Below are 16,732 nucleotides of genomic sequence, written 5' to 3'. Positions count from 1 at the left end.
ATTTTACTTATTTATTCTGGCCATGCTGCACAGTGTGCAGGATCCTAGTTCCTCAACCAAGGATCGAACCTGCATTGGAAGCACAGAGTCTTAACCACTAGACAGACAGCGAAGTCCTAGGATCTCACTGTTGGAAAGGATGATGATGGGATAGTCTGGGCCCAAATGAACCCTAAATCTCTTGCCACTCCACCCTCATCTCCATCCTGCCCACCAGTCATGCTGAAACCTTGCAGTTCCCTGAAACTGTGCTCATTGTCTTCAGTCCTCTGAATATGAAACTTTGCTCTATCTACAGAAGTAGTTCTCAACCTTGGCTGCACGTTAGAACTGACTGGCAAGATTTAGAAAAACCAGGAATCAGAGCCAGATTAAAAGGTTCCCACTGGCCTCAAACAAATAATGATAGGAACAGTATAACCTACTGAACAAAATAAGAAACCATGAGTTCATGCTGATGTAAATTACCTTAATGAGTAAATTAAAAGTTTAATGATAAATAGGATATTTGCATAATTTCAAAGCACCTCCCTACAAAGGATTGATGAATCACAAAAGGAAAATGAGTAAATTTACAGAGCAGAAGCCTACTAGTCACCCCCTTAAGTAAGAGACGAAAGTGAGCATTATCAATATTGCGGCAAAGAGAAAGCAGGTATTGCCTTGTAGGTTACAATAAGAAGCCACACACACAACTGTGATTGCCCTGTCAAAGGTGTATAACCTGGGTCCTATCATGAGAAAACATCAGACAAACCAAAACTAAGTGATATTTCTACAAAATAACTGGCTTGTCATCTTTAAAAGTGTCAAAGGTATGAATGTTCAGGAAAGACTGGGAACCTTTGGCAGAATAAAGGCAACTAAATAGAAACATAACAACTGAAGGCAACGTGTAATCTGAACTAGATTCTTTTGCAATTAAAAATTTTGGGGTGGGAAACTTTCCTGATGTTCCAGGGGTTAAGAATTCCCCTTGCAGTGCAGGGAACACTGGTTCAATTCCTGATCTGGAGCTGGGATGCCACAACTAGCGAGCCTGGAAGCCACAACTACATAGTACGAACCCTGCAACAAAAGATCCTTCATGCTGCCACTCAGGCCCTGGGGCAGCCAAAGAAATAAATATTAAAACATTTATTTCGAACATTTGGCAAAATTTTAATGATCATAATATATCCGTGTGGGTTTTTTTTTTTTTTTTTGAATATTGATTTGTAAGTATGTAGGAGAGTGTTCTTGTTTGGAAGAAAATACACACTCTAAAGAAGGGAAGATGGGACACCAAATCAATAATTCTTTCCAAATTGTTCAGTTAAAAAAAGGCTATTTGTACCGTAATTGTAACTTTTCTGTAAGTTTGAAATTCTTAAAATACAAATGCTCAAAATCCCTGATGTCCAATTTGGATACCAAACCGATTAGGACACTCTCTAGGGAGGAGACCCAAGCGTTCAGTAGTTGTTGAAATTCCTGGTGGTTCCACTGTGAACCCAGGCTGAGAACTGCTGGCCTTTCCCAAAGTACAGTTCCTGAACTGACAGAATTAGAGTCAGTGGGAAGCTTGTTAGAAACACAGACTCTTTGGCCCCACTCCAGACCTCCTAAATTCAAAACCCAAGGGTAGGGCCCAGCAATCTATACCTGAACAAGCTCTCCAAGTGGATTTGGTTCATGGTTAAGTTTAAGAACTGTTGGGTAGGAATCTTCCTCACTCTCCTGTGCATACTTGCTGCCAGTTATCTGTCCGGAGTCAGGTCAGACCTTTATCAGGTCCCATGCCTGGGGCTACCTCACTATTCTAGTGTGCAATTAGAAATCATCTGTTGACACACTTGTCACCCCCACCAGAGCTGGTCCAAGCCTCATTCACACAGTCCCTGGCATAGAGTAGGGTCCAATGCATGCTTAGTTAATTGATGCTGATCAAATAAACGGAGGGACCAGCCGTGATGGTTCATGGGGTTCCCGTAGGCCACATTTACTTCCATTGGCATGCCCTTTAGAAGCATGCTGTGATGTATCTCAAGTTGTTCAGTGATGGGAATTTGATAAGGGGCTTTATGGAGGCAGGGAACAAGGCAAGCATTTGAAACCACATTCAGAAGCACCTCTGCCTTTAAGGGAGCTGGTAATGAAGGCTTTTACTAAAAAGGTGCCTGTGAGCTGCTGGACTCGCTAATTAAACCAGATGGACTGCATGATAGCTGATTAGATTCCTGACTTACTGATCTTCCTCCTATTTACTCGAATAAATATGTTCATGAGCCAGAAACCATCTCATTCAGGAAAAGCACCTTACTGAATATTTTTAGAAAATTAAACTTTTATGGATGACCCAGTCTGTGAGCAGCTAAAATGCCAAAGTCTGTTTCCTGTGGCACTCGGATGGTTGAGCTTTCAGCAGGGGAACCGTGAACGAGTTTGTTTCTGCAAATGTGTGCCAGAATAACAGCAACAACAAATTACAGACCCATCCATCACATGGATGGAGCTGGGAGCATGTCACAGTGATCGACATAACCAGGGACTCGGGTCCTTCTTTGCTGTAACTGCCGCTGCCTCTTCTAGCTCCATTTGGTGGTTTCACATCTTGTGAATGCTGATTCCCAATTCCCTTGGCTCTCTTGATGTGAAATTTTGGAATGGGGGTAATGAAGTAGAAGCTGCAATGAACACATGATACATTAAAACCTGTATTTACAAATACATGCATATAAATATAGCTACATCTGTCCATGCATAAAACATATGCATATTTATATCAATAATTATATGTTATTTTGAAAAATCTACTCAAAATATACCCACGTAGCAAGGACCTTAAGTAATGATGGGGCTGATTCTTCACTTGAATTCCTGCTACGGATTGGGATCCATCTGCATTTGTAGGTGGCCAAAATTGGACTCAAGGGAGGTCATTTTGTGTAATCCATTGCTTTAAAGTATTTGCAGGATAATTCTACTGAGATGGCAGAAGAGTGAGTGGAATATTCTGAAGATATGACCTGGGATATATGGGCCTGAAGAACGTCATGGTGGCTGAGAGGACAGACCTTAGTTCTAAGTGCCCAGTTTGACCTTGATGCAGTGAAAATTGGTGCTAAACTGAGCTGACTTCCTTGGTGAACTATATAATCAGAATGTTATTCACTCACACTCAAAGCGTATTTTTGCCTGCCTGATGGAGTGCTAGCATGTGTTTACTTCCATTGCTGAGGCAACATATTTCCAAGTTTTCAGGCTTAACAGCCATACAGAAGTATTTCCTCTTATACCGAAAACCAACATTAAAGTTGTTTCGTAAAGGCAAGATGAGTCTCAGGGAGGTAAGAGGAATGTAATTCCCAGTGTGGAACTTTCTGGTCCTTTTATTCATTTGTCTCGTATTTAATACATTCCTATTGTGTGGCAGATACTGTTCTAGGGGTAAATAGTGGTTAATGAGATAGAACAATCTCTTCTCTCATGAAACTTACAAATTTTTTGTTTAATTTTTATTTTGTATTGGAGTATAGTTGATTTTATAGTGTTGTCTTTCAGGTGTATAGCAAAGTGATTCAGTTATGTTGTTTAGTTGCTAAGTTGTATCCAACTATTTTGCTACCCCATGGGTTATAGCATGCCAGTCTCTTCTGTCTATGGGATTTCCCAGCAAGAATGCTGGTGTGGGTAACCATTTCCTTCTGCAGGGGATCTTCCCAACCCAGGAATCGAACCTACATCCCCTGCATTGCAGGTGAATTCTTTACCACTATGCCACCAGGGAAGTCCCAATTCAGTTATACATATACATGCATCTGTTTTTATTTCCGATTCTTTTACCATATAGGGTATTACAGAGCACTGAGTAGAGTTTCCTGTGCTATACAGTAGGTCCCTGTTGATCATCTATTTTATATATAGTTGTGTGTGTATGTTAACCCCAGACTCCCAGTTTCTCTCTTCCCTCCCACCTTTTCCCTTTAGTAACCATATTTGTTTTCTTTGTCTGTGAGTCTGTTTCTGTCTTGTAAATAAGTTCATTTGTGTAATTTTTTAGACTCCACTGGTAAGTGATATCATATGATATTTGTCTTTCTCTGACCTCACTTAGTGTGATAATCTCTAGGTCCTTCCATGCTGATGCAAAAGCCATCATTTCATTCTTTGTATGGCTGAGTAATAGTCCATTGTATATAGGTACATCTTCTTCATCCATTCATCTGCTGATGGACATTTAGGTTGCTTCCTTGTCTAAGCTGTTGTAAACAGTGCTGCATTGAACACTGGGGGGCATGTATCTTTTCAAATTGTGGTTTTCCTGGAGCTTACAATTTTTGTTAACTCACTGTTAAGTTTTGTGAAAGTGGAAATAAATGATGTTGGTAGAATTTGCAAACTAACTGAGGAACTAAAAACTGTCTTCCAGAAACCCATCAGAAAGCCATCTTTACAGAAGATTGTTATGGGTCAAATTGTGTTACCTCCCCACCCCAAAAAATCCATATGTTGAAATGATCCCGTTTTTCAGAATGAGATATTACTTGGAGACAGGGTCTTTAAAGAAGTACTGAAGTTAAAAAGAGATGATTAGAATGGGCTCTCATCCAGCATGACGGGTATCCTTATAAGAAGAAAGGTGGACATGGATAACATAGCAGGAAGACAGTGTGGAAACAGAGAAGAAGGCCATCTGCAGGCCAAGGAGAGAGGCCTGGAACAGTTCCATGCTTCACAGCTCTCAGGCAGAACCAATGCTGCCAACACCTTGATAGCAGATAGTTCTTCTAGCCTCCAGATAGTAAATATTTATTGTTCAAATTGCCCAATCTGCAGTACTTTGTTACAGCAGCTCTAACAAACTAGTACAAATATATTAACTGCTAAAATGTGGACAGGGAATGGACCAGCCTGCTCAAGTGGTAACAAATAAGGTTTTTAGTAAGAAGTGCGGATAATGTTTCAGGGGGATAAAAAGAGAAATCAGTTCTTGAAAAAAAATAGAAAGCTCTTGCAAACAGAAAAAAAGGAGAAATCAAGATGCAACTCTCGTTGCATCCTGATAACATCATCAACGTGAAAGAGGCTTCTGCCTTCTCCAGAGGGCACCTTCCCCTGATGTCATGTTTATTGAATTGTCTTGTTTTACAACAAAGGGAAATGGCTTCGTGTTAGGCTCGCTCCTTCTTTCATTCAGACACGTTCAGTTCTTGCCGGATAAGACTGGCTTTGTCTCTTGTGATTACGCACTTAGATGTTTCCTTAATGCTCAGACTTAGGAGTTTAAGCCCAGTGGGCAGAGACCATTGCTGATTCTGCATTTGGATTTGTGCCCGACCACTCAGGACAACATCAAGACACATACTCGGTGGTGAGAGAAACAGTACAACTGAGAAGAGGGCGGTATGCTGCCATTCTTTTTTCTATCATTGGGATGCTGTATGACAGGGTGTTGAAAATTAAACCTGGGAAGGAAGGGTGGAGCATATGCCCAAAGATGGGAAGTCAAACGCTGCAAATACTTGTGATGGGCATGGTACTGCGCTGATGCTCAAAGGACACAGAAATCGGTGCAGTTACGAGAGGTCCCTGTGTCGGTCCTGCTGGCCTGGAAAGCTGACTTCATGGAGGTCTTTCAGGCACCCATGTGAAAGGTTCTGATTACCTTTAGCACTAGCTGAGAAGTCCATTGTCTCTCACTGAATAATAACATAGCTCATCTTCCTTCATGTCTTGAACCGCCCTGCCACTGGTTGCCAGGAAGTCCCATGCAAAGGTGCGAGGAGTTGTTCTGTTCTAAGAGGGGTGGATGCCAACATGACCATCCCATCACCACTTGCCCTCCTGTGTTACATTTGCTAATTACTTCACTGAGTCCCCCCAGATGGCAAACACTCCCTTACAGGGACCCTCCCTTAGCTCTTTCAGTATCTCTAGAGTCTGGTCTATGCCCAGTTCCTAGCTGGTGCTCAAATGTTTGCTACAAGAAGAGAAGGAGGAAGAGAAGCTTTCTCTCTTTGGTCTGAAGAACACGCTTGCAGCATAATTAACATGGTTTAAACCTGCGTAACTTATGGTTCCCAAGAGTCTCCAACAAGACCTTGCCCTGCTCCCCCACCCTCTTGTAAGTGCTTCACCTAGAGGTGACTCGGGTGTGTTTCCAAAGCTGGTCCTCCCGGGCTGCCATTTTCCTGTTCACCCACAACAGCACCTTCGCCACCTTTTGCCTCTAGGGCTGCAGTGTGTGGAGACAGAGACCAGTGTCCCCCCTCGTTGCTCCTGGTTCACTCAGAAACTGGCCCGGCAGACTACTCAGGCCATTTCATTCTGTGCCAGCGGGACCCCACCCTCCAACTCCTGCTGGCTGCACTGACCCTGTTTGCCAAAAGGCACCCCTGCCTTCCTTTCACTCTTCAGGCCCCAGCAGTTTTTCTTAGCTCTTTTATTCTAGTTTCAGGACTCAGGGCTCACATTTGAGGCCACAGGGAATGGAGCTAGATGAAAGCTCTGAATGCTGTCTTTCCCCTCGGGCCCTGGCCCTGGCCCTTAGCACTGTGGCTGTCAAAGCGCGTTCCCTCAGGAAACTCCCAGGGCCTTTTGCACACACAGGCCCCCACCCTCCCTTCCAGCTGCTAAACCTGCATCCTGGGATCAGTGCCAGTGGGACTCAAGCTGGGATCCCTGCTCCCAGAAGAAAGCAGGCCAGTCTTCCTCAGCTAGAGGCTGTACCTCTTCTTGCCCAGGAGGACGCATTAATGCCACAGTTGCCAAAAACAATCCGTATGAGCTCGAGAAGGGCTTCAGCAGTGTAGGAAGGCCATCTCAGCTGGGAACCTGATAAACTTCTATCTGAAACTAGAGATACCACTTACAAGCTTTGTAACCAGGACTCGTTACTGGGATTTTATGGGCAGCGTTTCCCAGTCTATTAAATGGGATCATTCCCACCCCATGGGGCTCTAAGAAGTTTCTATGTGTGAAAATATGAGGGTATAATGTTGCCAACAAATAAGAGGTGCTAAAATCACTTTGCTTTTCTTGTCTTTCCATTCCCTCAAGTCAGGAGTGAGGAATAATTATATATATACATATATATATTACACACATATATACATATATATATGTATATATATATAGGCCATGCCAAGTGGCATGAGTGATCTTAGTTCCTTGATCAGGGATTGAATCCATGCCTCCTGCATTGGGAGCATGGAGGCTTAACCACTGGACCAGCAAGGAAGTTTCTGATATAAATCTTTGATTTTAAACCACCCGCTGATGAACCTCCCCTTGAATATCCTAGCAGCAGGGTTGGGAAAGGATCCCCATCCCCTAGCAGCTGAGACACATATGTGTCTGAGCTTCTTAGAGGTAACCAGGATTGAGGTCCACACCCGCCCATCAGAACCTCCCCGAATGTACTGGCAGAGCTAACTGGGCCATTCCTGCTGAGTTCTGTAGTGTTCAGAAGAACTCTTTCATTAAGATGCTCAGAAGGGGTTTTGGATGAAGCTGAGGGAAGCACCAAGAGCACAGTGAGCTGAGCAGGGAGAAGAGGGATGGGAGGGGAAGCTTACAAGTAAATGGAACCTCTTCTTCACCGGTTGACCACCGCCAGGAGGCCAAGGGGCTGAAAAGCAGAGGAAGCCAGTTTCCTGTCCACCACCAGCCAGAAACAATTAATAACTTTACATCTACGGGAAACTGATGGAAACTTCTTGAGTTTCCCTCCCAACTTGGTCTTTTTTTCTTTTTTAATTATTGTATTTTTGGCTGTGCCCTGCAGCATATGGGGTCTTAGTTCCCTGACCATTGGAAGCATGGAGTCTTAACCACTAGACCACAGGGGAAATCCCCTTACTTGGCCCCTTTCAACCATTTGCTCCCACTGCCCTTATCACTGCTACTCTTGCAGAATGGACAGTGCCTCCTACCCCACGGCCCTCACCTCCACTCTGAAGCTCTCATGCCCCATGTCAGACAAGCAGAGCAGACCTTCTAACTGCTGTGCATTAGGGCACAAAGAGCACAGGCTTTAGAATCAGAGCTGATCACTTTTATTGGCTCTTCTATTACCTTCTGAAAGCTTCCATTTCTTCCAAGTTTAAATAGAGATAGTAACATCCACCTTACAAATTTGGAAGTGAAATGAGATGGTATATGTATGGCATCTGAGTATATGGCATATAGTACGATGGCTATTTCTAGGTGTGGTGGTGGTGGAACGTATGGCAGCTGTTAGATGCATTTATTCATACCAAGAGTACTGTCTCCCTAGCTTTCAAAACCCTGTCTCTTTTCCATGACCACAGATGGCGTTACCTCCATACCATCTTCCTCATCTTCTCTAACTATTTCATTTCTTCTGAATTCACAGTTACTTTCTACCACTTATTTGGCCTTTATCTCTTGCTTCCAGTTCTTCTGAGCAAGTTTTATATTTTCTCTATTTGACTGCAAGCACCTCCAGACAGAGACCCTTCTAATAGGACACCCTTCTAATAAGTGTTAGAGTACAGGCTTCCTAGTAGCTGTGAATATCAGTGAACAGCAACAGCCCTGTTTGGACAGTTGGACATGTTAAGGCTGCTGAGTGTTCATTCCATGATGTACAAGAAATGGTACTAGTGTGTTGAGGACCACTCACAAATGGCTAAGATAAAGTCCAATAGTGGGAGAGCCTCAAAGAGAACTCCAAGGGCTGGATTTCCCTGGTGGTCCAGTGGTTAAGAGTCCACCTGCCAATGCAGGGGACACAGGTTCGATCCCTGCTCCAGGAAGATCCCACATGTCAAGGAGCAGCTAAGCCTGTGCGTGCGCTGCAGCTACTGGGCTTGTGTGCCCTAGAGCCCATGCTCTACACCTAGAGAGGTTACCATAATGAGAAGCCCTTGCACCACCAGAGAGTACCCCCCACTCACTGCAAGTAGAAAAAGCCATGAAGACCTAGCACAGCCAAAAACAAATTAAAAAAAAAAAAAAATCAAGGGCCCTGTCAAGGGACTGCTCTCAAAATAGGCCGCCTTCTTTGATCTGTTTCTTTGGAGACCAGGTGATTATAATTTAAGATGGGTTTGGGAATTTCCATGCTGCCAGAGACACCATCTGAGAACCTTCCCAGTACTTGGTTCTGACAGCAAATGCTGAAGCGGAAAAAAATATTTCCATCCATCTGCAGTAATCTCTTGTTTCTCTAGCAGTTAGAGAGAGGGGGTGGGGGAAATAAATTAAAGCCTACATCAGATGGAAAAAAAAAAGGGGGGAGCTGAAAAGCCAAGCTACTGCCAAGCCATTCTTTATGCAGGTACAGGAAATGCCAAACTTTTGTGGCTATTGGGTGGAGGTGCTGGGAATATAATCATTTGAACTGTGATAATTGAAGGCATTAAAGAAGAAAAGCCCAACTGAAAAACTTCCAGAAAAGCAAAGGCTCTCAGAATTCAAAGCAAGCCACTCATACCCTCCTGTTTCACAGCCCCAGCCGCAATCAAAGAAAAAGCTGCACCAGGTCCTGACTGGGGCCACTTTCCACGTCCCAAAAGAATCCACACATCTGTGCCTGTCCTCTGTGCCAAACAAAATTCTAGCTCCAGCACCTTTTCCCATCCTTATGTGCAGACCTTCCATGTTTGTGTGTCTAAGCTGGTCCACGTGGTGCCTGTATCACTTACTGCTTTCAGGCTGGGACCCCAGGGAGCAAAACCCTGCTGAGGGCTTTGCGCTTTCCTTAGGTTATACAATCTGTGTCTTGTTACCCTGCCTGTCAACTTAGCTGGAGCTTGTGTTGGCTTGAGCTGGCGGTTCTCAGTGCTCCTGGAGGTAGGCCAGGCTGACAACATATATCTGAGGATTAAACCATTAAAACCATAATGGCTTCTTCCCCCTCTTGCCTTCTCCTTGCCTTTGGACCATTCAGAGCCAGAGGCGTCTCAGAAAGGGAAGAGGCTCCTGCCCATTCATATCCTAGGCCAAATCTAAAGTAGCAGCTCAGATGCTTCATGGTGACACAAAAGTGTTTGCTTTAGAGGATTGGCTCTTGACTTTGAAGTGTCCGTCATGTATATCGTTGAGTGATAAACATTTTCTGCTTGTTAGCTTCTATTTCTTTGCTTGTGGGTGTTGGCTCACAGGAGCTGGTATGTCTATGTTGCAGGAATGGGAAGATGGAGCGTGGTTGTATAGTGCCTCAAAAAGGCCATCACAGAACTCACCTGTGAACAGGTTTCTTTTAGAGCATGATATACCCTGCACTGCATTCTGTACAGGGCTTTTCTTTGTAGCAGAAGTAGACCTAATACTTTGCCTGATTCCTGACTTCAGGAGGCTCACAGTCAGATCAGGAGCCATTCACACACACAGCTCAGCATGACAACAGCAGGAGTTAGAGATGGTGAGTGAGAGTGTAGCAAATCGGAGGAAGACAGACTGAACTCTGAGAGTGTGCTTCATGAAGGAGGTGGGATCTGTGCTTGATTTTAAAGGATTGGTCAGATTTGGAGAAAATGACAAGATAGGCATAGTCTCTATAAACTGATACTTAAGAGTGATGACTGGAGAGAGATGGCTTGGTCTTCAGTTCCAGCTATACATCTGCCTAACTGTGTGACCTCACGCAAGTTACTTGCTCTCTTCATCCCTCAGTTTCCCCAACTGTAAAAAATGATAATAATATTGGGTTGGCCAAAAAGTTCATTGGGATTTTCACATAAGATATTGTGGAGAGACTCAATCAAACTTTTTGGCCAACCCAATATTATCTGTCTCAAAGGATGCCTTTGAGGATTGCCTGAATTAATACCTGGAAAGCACGGAGCTTAACTGCAGTGATAATGATGGTGAGATAAAGCTTGTTTGAGAGCAAAGAGCAGAACGGTGGAGAATGAGGGTAATGCATTTCAAGCAGAAGGAATCAAGTGAAGCCAGCCTTTAGGGGCCCGTCAGAGTCACCCAGAGGAGTGAGCACTTTGTGCAGTTGGAAAGGAGAAAGTGTTTTTAAATGCTGTGTGTGTGCATGTGTGTGCATGCCAGGGTGTGGCAGGGTGGAAATGGATTTTAAGGGAAAGCTAGTGTGTCAGCAGTTTATCTTCCCTGGCCATTTAAATCTCCAGTCTCTGCCCTCATCATTAGATCACCTGGACAGGCCTCTAGTCAGACGTCCCAGTGGCTCAAACCTTCAACCAGACCATTTTCGGAATGGTGCTTTATTTTTAATCGGGTGCTTAAATGTGTGACTTAAATCAGTACATACTTTAAGTGCTACATAATCTCTAGCCCCTGCTTCCAACAAGAGTCACCCAGCATTGAGGCTGGCGTCAGGAGGACAGGGAGAATGAAAATGAAAAGCATTTTTACTTCCAGAGTCTCCCTTGGCCATGGGAATTTTATAAGAGTAACATGTTTATTAATAAGCTGATGATGTTATGATAAAGTCTATCTACTCATCTCTATGGAATCATCATCTTGGAGTGGGAGAGGGTCCCAAAACTAGTCTCTGTACAGTGAGCAGGGGATATAAAACCAGGTGGATCCATCAGCTGGGAAGAAGTATCTAAAACCGCAAGTCTTAGTTTCAGGAAATGTTTTCCTCATTCCAGAGAAAGTCCTGCTTCCATGTAGTTTGGGGACTTCAGAGGACAATTTTACAGCCTCTGTTGGCTGCTGGAGAGTATAGAGGCATTGTAGTTTTTCTTCTGTGCCGAGCTCCCTGACTCCCATTTCTAGTCCGAGCCATGGGCAGTGCTGGGGTCTTAGGTGCAGGATGGGAGAGGAACTGAGAGAGATGTTCACAGATCATGTGTCTCTACCATAAACCTCCATGGCAAAAATGAAACCTTCTCTCGAAGATCACAGGATTGATCCAGTGTCACAGGGAACCTCCAGGAGCATTTAATCCAGTATTTCTAAAAATGTGTGCTACCAGTTTCCCAAGATGTTTAAAGGTGTCACGTATCACAGTCCACTAAATTTGGACATGGTGACTTGAAGAACAATAACAGGTCATCTGGAATTTCAGAATCTTCAATAAACTACCATTAGCATTGTGATGGGCTTCCCAGGTTGCCCTAGTGGTAAAGAACCCACCTGCCAGTGCAGGAGACATAGGAGACCTGGGTTCCATCCCTGGGTCGGGAAGATCCCCTGGAGGAGGGCATGGCAACCCACTCCAGTATTCTTGCCTGGAGAATCTCAAGAACGGAGGAGACTCGCAGGCTACAATCCATGAGGTCACCAAGGGTCAGAAGCGACTGAAGCGACTGGACGCTGGTACTGGCCTTAGCATTGTGATACTCGTAGAAAGGGCCGTAAATATTAGCCCTGTTTATGGGGTGTTGTTGTTGTTGTGGTGTGTGTGTGTGTGTGTGTGTGTGTGTTTTGGTAAAGAAACCCTTTTGTCACGTCTCCCAGAAATGTCTCCCAGCATTTGTGTCCTATGGCACTTTGGGACACTGATTTTGTTGAATACTTTTTGTTGACAGATGAAGAAATGGAAGCAAAGTCACTATCAAGTTTTTGCTCAGAGTAAGACTCAAGCCCAGATCTCCTAAGCCTCTCCTTCCGAGTTCCAAAATTCAAATTAGGCAGCCTAAGCCACCTACTTTAACTGCCATTGTCTGAATGTTTCAGGGAAACAATGTTTTTAAAAAATATTTTCTTTGACCCCTTTGGGTTTTTTCTATTTCTGTTTGTCACTGTGTGTGTCACACAGAGACAGTCACAGAATAGCTAATAGAGTCCTCTGTCCAACAGACATAAAGGGAATGAGAAGGAACACTGAATTACTATTCCTTCTGCACAATAGTGCCCAATAGGAATGGCTGTACTATGCAGGCTAGTAATCCTTGTGTTTGCAGTTTCCAAAATATGGCACATAATTAGCTTTGGAACGTGTCCATGGGATCTATTAGCAGGTACAGGTCTAGTAAATGTGCCAATATGCAGACTTTGGCAGTGTCTGAAGACTTGTGATCATTTGTTTTGTTGAGAGAGAATCTAGCCCACATGACCCAGAACGTTAGAGTCGTTCCCTGTCTTGGGTCTTGCCAACCCCTCAAGAGTGTGCCTGAGCCAAGTTGCTATGTAAACCTGTCGAACAGACGTCAAGCATTGTGTCATACCCTGACCAACAATCAGGAAGCTTATTCCCACATGGTACATTTTCCAAGGGATACATATTTGTGGACATAAGCTAAGTTAGATTTTCTTAATGATGACAGTGGCCAACATTATTGCTTAGTTATCCATCACCATACTAAGCATTTAACATATGTTTTATCTCATTTACTCTCACAGCAACCATTACAGAATCCTGGTTATGTGACCTTGAATAAGATGTTTATTCCTCTGTGGTTCAGTTTTCTCTGGGGGGGATGGGGTGGGTTTCGGAAGAGTAAGTACTCTAAGGTGTCATTGAATGAGCATCTGTGTCATGCTAAGCATATACTAGGCAATTAATAAATAGTTGTATATTGGGGCAAAATTTATATCATGTAGGTTATTATAAAATCCCACTTCCTTCTTTCCCCACCTCTTGCCAAGGCAATTAGGCCACAGTAATATTTTCGACAGTCATATATTTTGGTAAAGAGGCCGTGGACCACATTAGCCTGCTAAATCCAGAATGACTCTCCAGGGCCACTTCTTATCAGAATGAAATGGAATTTGATTCTCCATACATGTGAAGGCTCAGGTAATTTGAGTCTAATGTTTAATCCAGTATGAACATTCTTTGTGTGAAATCTCTGCCATCACCACTTTCGGAAAATTAATATTTATATCAAACATCTTCTATAATGAGAGAGGAACCTTTGACCACCAATATTCTAGCTCAGATTTTAGATTTGTATGCTCCCATAGTCAGGTTTCTGAATAATTTATTTATGCAATTGGAGAAATGAAGCAGATGAATGTTTTCAAAGGAGACATTGAATCAAAGTGGATCACTAATTCTTCCCTTCTGGTTCAGGAAAATAAAAGAAGACGATTCTGATATCAAACATACCTCACAGGTAATTTTGACTATTAGTTATGTTTACAAAGCTCCTTATAAGACAAACCATGAAAAGTAGGTGACATAATGTGATTATATTTTGAGACCAAGTATTTATATTTGAGAGAAAAAACACAGCAGTTCACTGGGCTAAGTGGTTTTCTTTTGCAGAATAGTTTTTACCTTTTGTTTGCATGCTTCCTTTTTCTGTCCTACCAGTGCCCCCCTCATCATTTTCTTTCCATCTACCTAACTTTTCAAACTAAGATGTCACCTCCTCCAGGAAGTTTTCTCTCCTCCGTTTGGGCCAAGGGGCCTTTTCACCATTTTAACACTGAGCTCTTTGCTTACCTGTATGTCATCCATGAGTACCTTATTCTAGAATAATTAATATCTGAGTGTGCCTGCCCCACTGAACTGCAGTCCCCTTGGGGTCTGAGCAAATTGTCTTTTCCATCTCTATTTAGCAGACGCAAAGGCTAGCACATAGAAGGTCTTCCATGTCTACTTGAACTACGACAAACCCTGGGACAGCACTGCACTGATAGGAGAAAGAGCCGAGGAATCCCATGGTGTTATAGAGCTGATGGGACTCTAGGTACAGAGGCCCTCTGCCTCCGAAAGCTTCTTCCCTCTTCCTGGAAGAAAGGTAACAGGCACTGTGGTGTCTTCACCCGCCTTTCTTTGCAAAGTTCCTAGGTGAGGATGTTATGAGAATGTTCATCTTTCCTCTCCAACAAGATTGGAGGCTGCCTTCACATTTTTAAAGTGATCTTGGAGTCCCCAAGGTGTCTACTTCAGCCATCGGTACATTGTAATAATACCTTACTTGAATTCATATCCTAGAGTAAATCTTTGTCATTTTGCATGTCTGTCTCCTCTGCACCCTTAGGGTTTTTAGATCACCAGTGTTCAGCACGGAGCTTGGCACTCAGCAGACGTGCTGCCACAAGCTGTGAATGAATGAATGAATGTATTTGCATCACACCTAATAGACTGTGTAGTACGTTCCCTTCAAATGTCACCTGACTTCATATAGCAACACTATGATTGTGATAGGACTAGGGTTACTGTCCTGTTTCATAGCAAAAGGCCAGCCCAAAGATGAGAGAGCTTCTCATATCTCGTCAATGATAGAGGGCAGAACCAGGACTCAGACCCAGGCCTTCAGAGGCTTGAGCCATAGACTCCACCCTTAACCCACAGTGTGTGTGTATGTGTGTGTGCGTGTGCTCCAATGGACTGTAGCCCACCAGGCCGCTCTGTCCATGGGATTCTCCAGATAAGAATACAGGAGCAGGTTGCCATGCCCTCCTCCAGGGGATCTTCCCAACCCAGGGATTGAACCCATATCCTTTTCATCTCCTGCACTGGCAAACGAGTTCGTTATCACTCGTACCACCTGGGAAGCCCCCTAACTCACAACCTCCTCTACTATTTGTAGCAGACTAGATGTGATGATATTGAACACATGTCTTTGAAAGTAGGCTAGTTGGAGCGAGCTGGGACTGCTCCAGTCTTCTTTGCTTTCCTGTAGTTGAAGCGAGCTGGGACTACTCCAGTCTTCCTCGCTTTCCTGTGGTTGGAGCGAGCTAGGACTGCTCCCTAGTTTCAGGGCAGGGGCTTCTCGTTGCTGTGGCTTCTCTTGCTGCAGAGCACAGACTCTTGGGTGTACGGGCTTCAGCAGTTGTGGTTCCTAGGCTCTAGAGTGCAGGCTCAGTGGTTGTGGTGCATAGGCTTACCTGTTCCACAGCATGTGGCATCATCCCGGACCAGGGATTGAACCCGTGCCCCTGGCATTGGCAGGTGGATTCTTTACCACTTGAGGCACCAGGAAAGCCCCCAAAGCCCAAAGTCTTAATCACTTTGCCATACTGTTTCCCCTGCTGCTGCTGCTGCTGCTAAGTCACTTCGTGTCCAACTCTGTGTGATCCCATAGAAGGAAGCCAACCAGGCTCCCCCATCCCTGGGATTCTCCAGGCAAGAGTACTGGAGTGGGCTGCCATTTCTTTCTCCAATGCATGAAAGTGAAGTCGCTCAGCCATGTCTGACTCTTAGCGACCCTTTTTCCCCTAAATCGTCATTGTGTCCTAACAAATCAACACTTTGTGAACAGTTATGACCTTGAACAAATGATCTAACTTACCTTCTTGATTTTTAAAAGGAAGAAATTAATATCTACCTTTTGGAATTGCTGTGAGAATAAAATGGTAATACATGAAAAATATGCTTTATAAGCGGGAAAGCATCATACAAATGAAAGTTATTATTGCCCAGTGGAAAAAAGCAACAAGCTATTGTAATAGTAATTCGATTGAATAAGCATTTATCGAGTTCATACTGTGGGCAAGGCATGATCAAAATGAGAGAAATACTTCTATTCATCCCTGCGCATAATGCTATTAAATTTCTAGGGAGAGACACTACTTTCTCTGCTTCTTTTTGTTACAAACCTGCTGGTGAAATTATCTAACAGGAAAGAAAACAAAACTAGGTGAAGCAATCTTGTTTAAAATTGTGCCAGCGATTACAACGTTGTTTATGATTTTCTGTTTTCAATAATACACCATCCCGCTTAAAAGCTTGCCTACCATTATTGCAATTTCAGACATCATCTGGCCCCTCCAGAGAGCGTACATATGTAAACTGTCCTTTACTCAGTGGAATAAACAAAAATGGATAACTAAAAACATATTAGAATGCTGCAGAGAAGAACCAAAGGGGCTTTGGGACGTCAGGATTGGAAGTCAGACTGCTTCGCTG

The 16,732-nt window shown here is 43.7% G+C and overlaps 1 protein-coding gene across 1 annotated transcript in view; it reads left to right on the top strand.

The window, feature by feature from the left end:
- The window catches only part of RORA (RAR related orphan receptor A), an 804,441-nt gene that overhangs the window by 278,141 nt on the left and 509,568 nt on the right, over positions 1-16,732 (top strand). The window lies entirely within an intron of this gene.

Source organism: Capricornis sumatraensis, chromosome 2, assembly GCF_032405125.1.
Source record: "Capricornis sumatraensis isolate serow.1 chromosome 2, serow.2, whole genome shotgun sequence".
NCBI lineage: Eukaryota > Metazoa > Chordata > Mammalia > Artiodactyla > Bovidae > Capricornis > Capricornis sumatraensis.
This window is presented reverse-complemented; position numbering and strand designations above follow the sequence as displayed.